Source organism: Dendropsophus ebraccatus, chromosome 15, assembly GCF_027789765.1.
Source record: "Dendropsophus ebraccatus isolate aDenEbr1 chromosome 15, aDenEbr1.pat, whole genome shotgun sequence".
In the NCBI taxonomy this organism is placed as follows: domain Eukaryota; kingdom Metazoa; phylum Chordata; class Amphibia; order Anura; family Hylidae; genus Dendropsophus; species Dendropsophus ebraccatus.
Genome location: NC_091468.1, coordinates 23,355,131 through 23,368,807, shown reverse-complemented (window position 1 = coordinate 23,368,807; position 13,677 = coordinate 23,355,131). Strand labels below are relative to the sequence as shown.

Sequence of the window (13,677 nt, the reverse complement as noted above, 5' to 3'; positions counted from 1 at the left end):
GGGCCCTCAAGACGTTCCTCTCCTCTGCCTTGCTGTCACAATCTCTCTTACTACCTCCTGCCTGCACCTGCAGTTACCACAAGTGTATTATTTTGTATTGCACTGAAGTTCCTACAAGTAAACCAAGTTGTTTTGGCTAAGCCACTGGACTCCAGTCTATCATTCTGCACCAGCACCTACACATCAATTCACACTTGAGCTATCCAAACCTTGACAGCTGTGCCGTTTGTCCGGGGTGGGTTATAACACCACTCCTGGCCACCGTGACAAGTGCCCAAGTGACCCCATGTACACGGAGCTGCCACTACACCGCACAAGCTACCCCGGCATACAGAAGATAGATATAAGATAGATAGATAGATAGATAGATAGATAGATAGATAGATAGATAGATAGATAAAGTCTCATGCTTTATGATGAGGTATCATGCAGGAGTCATCTCTGGGATTAGACTGATATCTAGTATTAGTCATAGGAAGTCTGTCTCTCCCGCTATTTGTTCCGCGTCCAGCAGACTGTTGACATAAAATCTGACTAGAGATTACAATAAAGGAAACGTTGGCCTCATAGTTTACGTTTTACAAAGTTTTTTTCTCTTTTGTCTGTTTGACTCTTAGCAGATAAAGTTTTATCATAAATTGGGACAAATCCAGGCAAGTCTGGACTGTGTTCTCCTGGCAGGGCAGACAAAACACACATCTAATATTCCATGTAACCCTGTCTGTCATCTATCTATCTATCTATCTATCTATTGGAGACGGGAGAGATTTAGTTTTCTGTAAATAAATTTGACATATCGTACCGTCTAAACGCTGATCGTTATGAAAAAAAAAAAAGTTACTCCGACATCGTTAATCGTACAATCGGGCGAATTATCGTTCTGTGTAAACGTAGCATAATATCTGTCTATCTATCTATATATCTGTCAGATTAGATTGTCAGACTCTCTGGATTACTGGATGCTGGATTACAGGGCTGTTACACAGGAGAATTCATATAGGGCAGTATTGGGAGCTCAGTCTGCCGCCATCACTCAGAGGTGTTATATGTTATTGGAAATTCACAGAGAAGACAAATATTAACGCTTGCTTTGATGTCGATGGAAATTCCATTTCTGCGGTCAGTAAACTTGTCATTTGTTAAACATTTGGCTTCAAAATTCCTGGTGAAAATCCCGACCTCGGAGCCGCTCTGACATTTCTAACTTTGTGAAACAATATTTGATCAAGCAGAAAATTCCTCCTGATGGGTCGGAGACGGGAGAGATTTAGTTTTCTGTAAATAAATTTGACATTAACTAATAGTAGTTTGACATAGAATCAACAATTTCAGTTTTGCAAACTCAGCAAAAGCAATGCACCCATGGTTCTGCTTCTATAATGAAAACTCATACCTTGTTTTTTATTTTATTTTTATTTTACATGGGATTAAACCTTTTGTTATTATATGTATGTTCTTATACAGCTATAAAAGGTGTACCACTACTTCCCATGACCCTTAAAAGTCAAATCTTTAACATGCGCCTGTCCCTTTAAAAAAAAAAACAAAACCTTTTGACATGTCATAGAGGCATGGATGTGAGAGATCTGAGTGTTTAAACCCTGAATGAGCTGGGAGAGAAGCACAAACCTGAGCTCTTCTCTTTCCGGTCTCAACTGTTACAGTCTTATAGACTTACACTGGGAGTCTATCTTAGTCACATGGCACAGAGCTGGGACAGAAGACACTCTGTCCCGGTTTCTTAACAATCATTAGTCAGGGTCTGAACACTCAGATTAAAACTTTTGACAGTGCACATTTAAGAGTATTGATGCACAGAGGCAAGCCATGTGCATAGACTGTGTACTGATGCCCGAGGGAGACCCTATGGCACATAAGCAGACACTTAGGGAGAGATTTATGAAACATGGTGTAAAGTGAAACTGGCTCAGTTGCCCCTAGCAACCAATCAGATTCCACCTTTCATTTTTCAAAGAGTCTGTGAGGAATGAAAAGTGGAATCTGATTGGTTGCTAGGGGCAACTGAGCTAGTTTCACTTTACACCATGTTTGATAAATCTCCCCCTAACATTGAAAATGGCACCTGGCAGGTGGGGCCCTGTTACAGATTTCCATTGGAGCTCAGGAACCTCAGGTTACACCTCTGGTCACTGCAGTTCTGTATAACAGACACATAGACCCTGCAAGGTGCCATATATACTGTAAATTACCCTAGAACAAGCAAACAGTTTCTTCCTTCTGGAGGAGAGCTAATTTGCATGCTATATTTCCCAGGAAGCTCTGCAGAGCCTATAAGACCCTGCACCACTTGGTATTTTCCATAAGGAGAATCATTGCCCCTTAACACATTGGATGCTATATTATTATAGTCTATCTCCATAATATGGTGGCACCCAAATTGCCTTCAACTCTGGGATACAGAACTATATGGACTCTACCATAGCCATAAATTTCGGCCAGCAAACATAGTTGGGCAGAAAAAGACCCCCAATAAGCAAGAGAGCCCATTGGAGTATATGAAAGCAGTGTGACATCCCCAATGAAGGCTATATAGCTTTCCTAGAAATAGGAGATGACTCAAGAGCTTCTCTTTGCTGGGGATTTGGGATTTCAGCACTGAAGTCATTGTAATTCATCGCACCCAGTGTAGAAATCCCCATTGTCAGACGTCCATCGTGCTCCGCGCCATCCCCAGCCGTCTTGGAGCTCATGAAATATGGATGTGTTGACAGATGTAGCATAGGATGGAAAAGTAAACTGAGGCTTAGCTAAACAAGTGTGCTTTGTACAAGGCTGGCAAACATTGCTGCTATTTATAAAACCAGGGCCCTGACACAAAGCAAACGCTGTTGGTGAGTGCACGATGACCAATGGGGGTCCCCCCGACTGTGGTGACACAAGTGAGTGACAATAGCTCATCATAGTCATTGCGGAAAATAACAAAAATGACAAATGTATTATTAATCCCTAAGAGGACTTATTCATATAAATACAAAAAAAAAATCACCCCCCCCCCCACACACACACACACACACCGCAATCAACCAAGAAACAACCCAAAACTGGGTTAATGTCAACATTATATAAAGTTTACCAAAAAGGGGCCTTCCCCCAAAAAATTTCAGAGGTCAACTACAAAGAGTGTCTCTGGAGGACTCTACATAGCCCCATTTAGATGGACTGCCTGGTGGGATTGGTGTAATGCTTTATTTCTCCTGTGGTGGTGCTGTAGGGGAATTTAATACCTCCTATTACAGCCGATTACTGAGGTTTGGAGATCCTGTGATTTATCTAATCTTCTTTTTGTTCTACGTAGATAACCCTATAATACAATAATAATAATAATAATAATAATAATAATAATAATAATAAATATTGTAATATATAGTAGTAATAAATATTCAGCATTTTGCAGGAACTTCATCCATTCTCATAATTCATCAACGTGGCTCATTGTGATCCTTTAGAGGGGAATTTCATTTTATTAACACCATTTTGTATACAGGCACAGCAAGGGCTTCTGCGAAGAATAAAACATGGTGGTGGGGGTAAGAAGAAATTACTCTCAACTCTGATAGATATAGGCACCAAAAAAATGATCAAAATGCCATATTCCAAAAATTCCTTCATCCATTTGCACTTGGGCATGGAATAGATACTTCCCCAAGGGCTTCCTTGGTTATGTAGAATGGATGAGCTAGATACATTATATAAGAGAATGATTTTCCGTGGTCTATAATCACCTCTATATTCTGGTAGTGGTCATACCCCCACAGAACACACCACAATACAAGTCTTATCATTTAAAAGTACTTGCTGACTGACATTAAACTTTTTTAAAATGGTGAATAAATTGGCCTTAAAAAAAAAAAGTTTATTGTGATTTATTAGTAACCGTTTGGCACAGTGTTGGCTGGCGAGTATACAGTACAGTAAAAAAATTGATGTCCTATGCACAGATGTTGGCACCCAACCAATCAACTAATGATAGCCTGTCCTGTGAATTGTTTCATCTTATGGTCTATTTACAGGGAGCGATTATCGTTTGAATTTTGACGATAACAATCGCATTTGAGCTATAATCGGCTCGTGTAAACACAGCTAACGATCAAGCGACAAGCGAGAAATTGTTCATCGTGGTCTTTCACCATGTTCTCAAATCAATCGTCCTGGGTTGTTCGAAGAAAATTCACAGATGACTTCATCTGAACAGTCTTTCAAAGATTCATCCCAGTGTGTGAGATGACCTTAAGCGAAGTTAAAAAAAAATTTCCAACAATTTTTTTATCGCTTCGTCTAAACGCTGATCGGCATTAAAACAAAATCGTTGCTTCAGAATCGTTAAACGATTGATTGGGCAATTTATGGCTTCGTCTAAACAGACTATAAGACAACCGCTTTAAAATTTCATATGAAAAAAGTGTTAACAGGAAAAAAATAAGCATACAAATCATAAAAATATCATCATTCTTAAACTTTACTTCAGTACCCTCCCCATACAATTTTGGAAACATGATTATTTGCAGTTATTTTATAGTCCTTATGATAGGAGAGTCCCCAATCCCACAAAAATTTATTCCACCTTCAGGCGCCGCATAGGGTTAATTCCTTTCCTACAGGTTACATTGTGTTCCAGAAAGGAGCCGATGAGTGTGGTCACGGCCTGTCCGGGCTTGCACTGAATAACTCGCGTAATACACTTGTGTTTAACGGAGGAGGGGCAGGACAAAAACCATAATAATAATCATTGTGGTGATAGTAGTGAAGTAGTTTTTTATCTGTTCCTGTTCTTCACCTGCGGACGGGTAGAATGGTCTCTCAGGGAAACCCTGCGGGAGATTAGGCGAACGCTGGCAGCAATGGAAAATTCAACAACCATTTGTTCTGCTATTCAAAGGCCACAGTAAATACACAGCGGCCTGTAGAGTGCGGCTCGCGGGGTTCCTCTCCGCCGGGGGGTGTCGGCTGAGATGTTTATTAAATTTACACTTCACAAAAGCCAAGTTACACAATGGAGGCTGCGAGGTGTTTGGGGCTTGTTGACTGCAGACTGTAGTGTTTGTGGGTAGGAAACTATTATGTAAGCGCTTACGTATGAGGATTAGGAACAGGGGACGGGGAGTTCTTCGAGGAACAATTCTCATATATAGATAGGGCATTAAATTACATGGAGTAAAAGAAGAAAAGAATGGTGTGAATTGTATTTGGCATGATTTATATATCATGTATTTTTTTGTATTTTTTTTAAATCATCTTTCTAAATATAATTCTGACTCCTTGTAAGTAATATTAGTAAATCATATTTCAAAGATAATATTATTCAAAATGAACGTGGAAAATTTCAACATGTTTAAAACTAAGCAAAAATTTCAAAAACATTTCATACCTGCCTGCATCACTTTTCCCTCCTTCACACTTACATTCTTTCTACTTAACCTTTTTTTTTTTTTTTTTTTAGCTAATTTTTGTAATTTTACTAAATAGTGTGTCTTTGATCATGTGATTCAAGCATTTAAAGGGGAAGTCCGCCACAGCTAACTTCTCACAGGTGACAGGGGCATTGCTTACCTCTCCCCATGCATGTGATGCGCCATCTGACCGGTCCTGGGACCCCCACCGGAAGGCATTTTCTCTGTGTTGTGATGAAGTTATGACTCGGGGGGGAAAAATGCCTGTCTCCGCTAATGGGCAGCGGCAGCCTGCTCAGCCAATCAGAGATTGGACGGCATCCCGACACAATCACTATTTCGCTGAGTGGCCAGTCCATCAGCCGGGACATGGCGTCTGCAGCCCTGGAGATCCCAGAGCTTGGCGGGGGTCCTGGAGGAGGCACAGGGGGAGGTGGGTTAAAGGGACAAGTAAAAAATTTTAGGACCTATTTACACTGAGTAAAACGGGTGGAAATCCCAAGTAGACCCCCTGCCCCGCTTGGAATCCCACCTGCCTCAGTGTCTCAATGTAATCTGTTGTACACCTCCACTCTCCACTCAAAGAACTGACATGTCAATTATTTGATCGGAGGGCAGAGGCGCACAACACATTACACTGAGACACTGAGTCTCTCCACCAATCAGAAGGAGCCGGGAGACATGGTTGGCCCTATACACTTGGCGTTGTAGGTATAGGGTGGGAATATATCATTCCCTGCACCAGCTCATTCATTTTACACACATTTGCAACTCGGAACTGGCACAGCAAATGGTAAAGTTCATTTATATTTTCCTATTGATTTCTAGCTAAGATCCAACAGCATTATATCATATGTTAAAGGAAGATTCAAAAACATTAAGGGGGAAATTTATCAATAGTTTTTGTGTAGACTTTGGTGTAAAACTGCCCCACATCATTGAGCAGTCGCTTATTGTTGGACGCCGTGCAGTCTCTCAGTCTGGTACAAGGCGGTACAGTAGATCCATAAGAAGTCTATACGTACCCGAGTATAGCGCTATATAAGTGGTGAAATGGAAAACATCTAATAATCTAGAATATCCAGTAATCCAGCCCTATGATATATGAGATTGTTACCGTAATGACCATAGATACAGAGGTCACTGAATTATTTACATCCGTACAATCGTCATTGTCCCCGGTCATTTATGTCCTGTCATTATTTAGATAATTAAAAAAACAAAAGAAACACAAAACAGAATAATTGTTTTTCCGGCCTTCTGACTTCTAAAATTTATTGATTTACATTACAACTGTGATCCATTATTAATACCCGGACTAAGGCCAGGTGGTGTATTCAGCCAGAGAACATTTGTTCTGCCCCCTCCACGTCCTGGCACTACAGTGCGGCATCTGTTATCAAACATAGAATATAATAGCAGATGAGAATAAAGGAGAGAATTTATATCTCAGTTCCAATATGTTATTTATAATATCTTACAATATAGTATTATACTAATTATATTACTGTACATAGGAGGCAGTATTATAGTAGTTATATTTTTGCATATAGGAGCAGTATTATAGTAGTTATATTCCTGTATAAAGGAGCAGTATTATAGTAGTTATATTCTTGTATATAGGAGCAGTATTATAGTAGTTATATTCTTGTATATAGGAGCAGTATTATAGTAGTTATATTCTTCTATATAAGAGCAGTATTATAGTAGTTATATTCTTGTATATAGGCGCAGTATTATAGTAGTTATATTCTTCTATATAAGAGCAGTATTATAGTAGTTATATTCTTGTATATAGGCGCAGTATTATAGTAGTTATATTCTTCTATATAAGAGCAGTATTATAGTAGTTATATTCTTGTATATAGGAGCAGTATCATAGTAGTTATGCGGTTCAGGGAACTATCATAGTAGTTATACTCTTGTATATAGGAGCAGTATAATAGTAATTATATTCTTGTATATAGGGGGCAGTATTATAGTAGTTATATTCGTGTATATAGGAGCAGTATTATAGTAGTTATATTCTTGTATATAGGAGGCAGTATTATAGTAATTATATTCTTGTACATAGGAGCAATATTATAGTAGTTATATTCTTGTATATAGGGGGCAGTATTATAGTAGTTATATTCTTGTATCTAGGAGCAGTATTATAGTAGTTATATTCTTGTATCTAGGAGCAGTATTATAGTAGTTATATTCTTGTATATAGGAGCAGTATAATAGTAGTTATATTCTTGTACATAGGAGCAGTATTATAGTAGTTATATTCTTGTATATAGGGGGCAGTATTATAGTAGTTATATTTTTGTATCTAGGAGCAATATTATAGTAGTTATATTCTTGTATATAGAAGCAGTATTATAGTAGTTATATTCTTGTATATAGGAGCAGTATTATAGTAGTTATATTCTTGTATATAGGAGCAGTATTATAGTAGTTATATTCTTGTATATAGGAGCAGTATTATAGTAGTTATATTCTTGTATATAGGGGGCAGTATTATAGTAGTTATATTCTTGTATCTAGGAGCAGTATTATAGTAGTTATATTCTTGTATATAGGAGGCAGTATTATAGTAGTTATATTCTTGTATATAGGGGACAGTATTATTGTAGTTATATTCTTGCACATAGGAGCAGTATTATAGTAGTTATATTCTTGTATATAGGGGGCAGTATAATAGTAGTTATATTCTTGTATCTAGAAGCAATATTATAGTAGTTATATTCTTGTATATAGGAGGCAGTATTATAGGAGATCCACAGCGACTCTATATTTGGGAAGTTTGGGAATTACCATATATTGTGCTCCGTATGGCACCATATGATGTATTCTCCATGCAGTGCTCTATAGTGCCTGATGGTACTTGCAACTAATTTTCCTGTCAGATACATTGGCCATAGTCTTGCCCTCCCCCCTGTGAGCACTAGCTTATCTCACATCTCCAGTGGTGGATCCTCCACCCTGGTTCGTTGTTTTTTTTATTTTGTTTTTCTCCTTTGCAAAAGTTAAGTGGAAACTTCACATCTGTAACCAGTTCTCCTTTCTTCCTGGCATCTCTGCAACCACCTGATCCTCTTTTACAGACACTTCAAGTATTTCCATCAGTTGACATAAAGCATTCTCTGGATATGATGTATTTAATGGAGAGGTGAAACTAATTTCATTGGGGTCATTTTGTACAAGTGCCACATAAAGTGATGCAATAGTCTGCTGGGGTGTCGGACGGAATAAGTGTGTGTCTGTCTGTGTGTGTGTGTGTGTGGGGGGGGGGTACTTCCCTATTTTTAGTGGAGCAAGTGTAGGTGGATTAATGTGAGGTTTCTGCAACTTCTGCTCAGTGTTATGGAGAAGAACCATACTGATCTGATTTATTCTGGAGATGGGGGCATGCACTGATCTTTTTTTTGCGTTTTTCCTTGGAAAATTCAATTATAGAATACAAGTCACATAGGAAAATAACATTCAGTAACTACACCTCTGAATACCCTATTTCTAACTGTAGCCACCATATGGTGTGGTGTAAACATAACACGTGGCCATCTGGCAGCTATATCCAGTAACTATATGGCTGCCTATAAAAACCGGACATGCCCCTCCCCCATTGATAGCTACACAGGCATCTAGTGCTGGGATTAGATACAGAGACATGGGAGATACATCGTTTTTATAGTGGTTTTCTAGAATAATGTTTTAGCAGGTGTGTTTTTGGTTGCATTTTATTTGTCGCATTTTTTCTTTGACCGTGTGATTCGAGGATTTTTCCTTAAGAATCTGCAAAAAAAAAAAAAAAATCACAAAAAACAACACACGTTTACATATGGATCTTATGAATAAAGGATTAAAAAAAAAGACATTGTACAATACATTCAAAAGGTGTCATACCATCCCTACAATGATGCATGGTGGGGGCATCATCATGCTGAGGGGGGAACAGGGAGACTGGTCAGGGTGGCGGGAAAGCTGAATGGAGCAAAGTACAGAGATATTTCTAAAGTGTACCTGTCAGTACGTCCATTGACCCAATAGGCCGTGAATTCGTCTCTGTGACCAGAAGTATGCGTAACCATGCGTAACCATGGCTACGAACGTGCAGAAATTGTAATACACGTGACCCCCCCCTTTCTACCAAAATGATATTCGTGCGCATTACGGTTTCAGCGTGCTTGTCGCCATGGTTACCCATGCTTCTGGACGCAGAGAGGAATTCACAGCCTATTGGGTCAGCGGATGTCCTCACTTTTATACATATATTTTTTTAAATACATTTTTAATTTATAATTTCGACAGCATTTATCAAGCCATTTGCACTATTTTTGAGCAGTTTACGCTGGCCGCGCCTTTTTTGCAAATTTTTTACTCGGAGGGGGTGTGGTTTATATTAGCTTTATTTCTAAAACCAGATTTATCATGTGCGATTTTTTGTTTTACGCAGCCAGTCCGACCCTGATGTAGTTTATAAGCCTTTTTTTAAGCCAAAAAAATGCAAAAATTCCACAATATTTATCTAGGCCTGTGCTACTATCGATCATTTTTGCACATAGACCAGAGATTTTTGTGTAGCACGTGAAAAATGCACTGGTGGAAACTGCTGCAATGATGATGATATACATACAGATATTTTTTTGGAAAAAAAAATCTGAAAAAATGCAGTATTTTCCAAAAAATCGTCATGTGGTAAACCACTCATAAGGGGTTAACCTACACTACAATTCAGCCCAGGTTCGTAGTTGGCGAATACAAGGACTCGCAGCTCCCTGATATAATCTTTCCAACATGAAGGTTCACATCTTCCAGGAATCTCGGCCCTGGAAACAAAAGGTGCGGCCACTAAACAAAATGGTTAAACACCCAAGGACAACAATCGCTTCAGATTTGGCCATTGTGCTGAAATATCAGATTTAAGGTCAATGTTTCTCTAATTACAATGTCCGACGTCTTTTAATTTTCCATTTAAAGGATCCGTGGATTGTTTTGTATGGTAACCGTGTACCTGCTGTATGTATTAGGAGTGCTTAAAGGGGAATTCAATGAGCATGTCAGCTAGGAAATCCCTGCTGTCACAATAAGGCCCAGCCCTTCTGAGCATGGAGCTGCAACCATGTATGTCCAGTCCATCAGATGGCAGATCCCTATTGCACCCAAATAAACCCACTGACCTATATTTCATTACTTCTTGCTTCAGCTGTGTCTATGGCCAGCTGACAACAAGCAGAGATCTTATATATACTTATATATAGATATATATACTATATCTTTTGGATGTCAGTCATTTATCAGTGTCAAATATCAGATTCATCAATCAGAGTCATGTAGAAGTGTCATTAATCAGAAAAATCTATGAGAGTCAAGTATCAGTGTCAGGTAACCGAGTCACAATCATGAATCACAGTCAAGTATCAGTGTCAGGCATCACAGTCAGGGGTCAGGATAATGTATCAAAATAAAGTGTCAAGTTGAGTGAGTTTTAGTATTAGTTATTGGCTATCAATCCCAGTATTTAAACCATTTATATAGTATATTAGGCTATTTATATAATAAAACAATGACCCCCAACCTGTGGCTCTCCAGCTGCCTCAAATCAACAACAGAGTTATCCAGATTCCTTTTGCTGAGGAAAGGAGCGAGTAGATCTCTTGAAACGCGTCCTGGGAATTCAGGATAACAGAGCCTTCTAGAAACTATACCTAAGTTTACAAACGCAGATCCCGAACCGGAGCCACATTCCCCTGGCACCCTACACAACATCAGCCAGAAGGAGCGCGCGCTTCCATCCACGCGGACGCCACAAGTCAACGCATAGTTGCACTAGACCGCGATCACACGGCTTCCAAGCTGACTGCAGAGACTGGTTCACGGATTACCATCACAATACCGCATTTGACTGCAGATGATATCACCAGCAGGGTGAGAGGTGGATATCCCACCACCATTTACTTGTCTTTTAATTCTCCCTTGCATGATCTCATTCTAAAAGGAGTATTATTTATCTAAAGTACAAGTACACCGGCTCAACAACAATACGAGCCTAGGTTAAAAACCGTGACTCGGGACTGCCATTATTAAAGTGGGGTGACCGCGCTGGGCCCGGCGCGGTGCTCACCACTTGGCTCTCTTTTTAGTATATTTATATATATACATTTCCACCATTTATTGGATATTTTTATTGTCCATGTGGACGTTTTATCTTGCAGTATTAAATATTTGTTGAAATCATTACAGCTACATTTATAATATTATTTCACCCATTTCTTGAGAGCCTACTACACTGTTACATATCAAATCAACAACACCCATCATGTTCTAACATCCTGTAGCTCTCCATCAGTAGCAAAAGTACAACTCCCAGCATGCCCTGACTGCCTGCAGCTTTTCAGCTGTTGCAAAACTACCTCTCCCATTATGCCCTGTCAACCCAGCATTCTATGTAGCCGCAACCCCATCAGGCCTTAACAATCTCAGCAAAGTGTGGCTCTCGGGCGGTGACAAAATTACAACTCCTACTATGCCCTGGCTATCAAAACATAAGAGTTCTGCAGCAACTGAGGAGCTGCAGGTTGGAGATCACTGCTATAGTGCATGTAGATTAGGACAATAATGCAGTATACCAGACTATTTATGCTTCATATTCGGACTTTTACTCTCACACCTACAGGATCTGCAGCAGATCTGCAGCAGATTTGATGCTGTGTTCAGTTATTTAAGTGAAATCTGCTGCAGAAAATCAGCTGCAGATCCTGTAGGTGTGAACGCACCATGAAGCTGTTTTACAGTATTTGCCCCTTTAATGGGTGACCATGTTGTGTATATAGCCGTGTACTATTATTGATACATGACATAGGACGGGGCTGGCCGCTCGTTTCCTGCACGCCGGGGGCTTCCACATTCCTTGCTGGGGAACAGCTCAATATTCCCAGCGTGTTCTCTACAAGATGCAGACCTTTGTTTCAATGCTCTTGAACTTCACTTGAAGATTACTTCGGCCGGTTCTTATGAATGTTGCATCTTCTCTCCAGCTATAGTTATTCACTATAGATAGTTTACTATTACTATATTGGATTAATATTCTGCATTATACATTGCAATTATACTGGGTTACTGGGTCAAGAAGGCGCCACCACCTGGTATTTCTTGTAAAGGGCAATTCATGCCATTTATTTCTCATGTAGAACAGGGATATGGAACCTTCAACCCTACAGCTGTAGCAAAACTACAATTCCCATCATGCCTGGACAGCTGGAGGGTCAAAGGTTCCCTAGCCCTGTTGTAGAAGCTAGAATGGCTACATACAGCTATCCATCCAAAGTCCATTGATTACAATGAGTACTGTGTATCATTTCTCCTGTGGGTGTGCTAGAGGGTAATTGCAACCTTGCTTCTCTCACTAGCCTTAAAGAGACACTACATAAAAATCCCATGTGAATTTTTTATTGTTTTTTTACATTTCTGTTGAGTTATATACTTACTACTATACAAACTTTTTTTTAAAATTTACAGGGGCAATATTTTACCCCAGTACCCAGGGTCAGTAAGGACAATCTCATAAGCGTCAGGAGGAGGTGCACACCCATTTGACCACTCTTGTTTGTGCACCACTGGATCTTAAATTAAACATTTACTATATATATATATATATATATATATATATATACACATACACAGTGGTGCCTTGGATTGTGAGCATAATTCGTTCCAAATCCACTCTTGAACCAAAGCAAATTTTCCCGTAAGAAATTATTGAAATGCAGACAATTGGTTCCACACCATAAAAATAATCATTTTTTCTTCTAAATAACACGTAGAACAGATGAAACAAACATTTAGAAACAGCAGAATATGTGATATTATAAGTTACTGTACATAGGAATGAAAGAACAGGAGCAGTTTCCAGATACAGGATGGAGATGCAGATCCCCATAATGCAGTAGCGTAGCACAACAGGCTAGAATAGAGAAGCAGGGCTGCTGTCAGAGGTCTGGATGGTCACATGACAGCAATAGGGAAGGGGGGGGGGGTTCAGCCTGGACCAATCAGGAAGTGCAGGCTCATTATAGCAGCAGTGTGTATAGCTGAGTGTGAGTGCAGGCACATTATAGCAGCAGTGTTTATAGCTGAGTGTGAGTGCAGGCACATTATAGCAGCAGTGTGTATAGCTGAGTGTGAGTGCAGGCACATTATAGCAGCAGTGTGTATAGCTGAGTGTGAGTGCAGGCACATTATAACAGCAGTGTTTATAGCTGAGTGTAAGTGCAGGCACATTATA

The 13,677-nt window shown here is 39.5% G+C and overlaps 1 protein-coding gene across 2 annotated transcripts in view; it reads left to right on the top strand.

Moving 5' to 3' along the window:
- ITPKB (inositol-trisphosphate 3-kinase B) overlaps positions 1–13,677 on the top strand; it is a 74,562-nt gene that overhangs the window by 38,879 nt on the left and 22,006 nt on the right. The window lies entirely within an intron of this gene.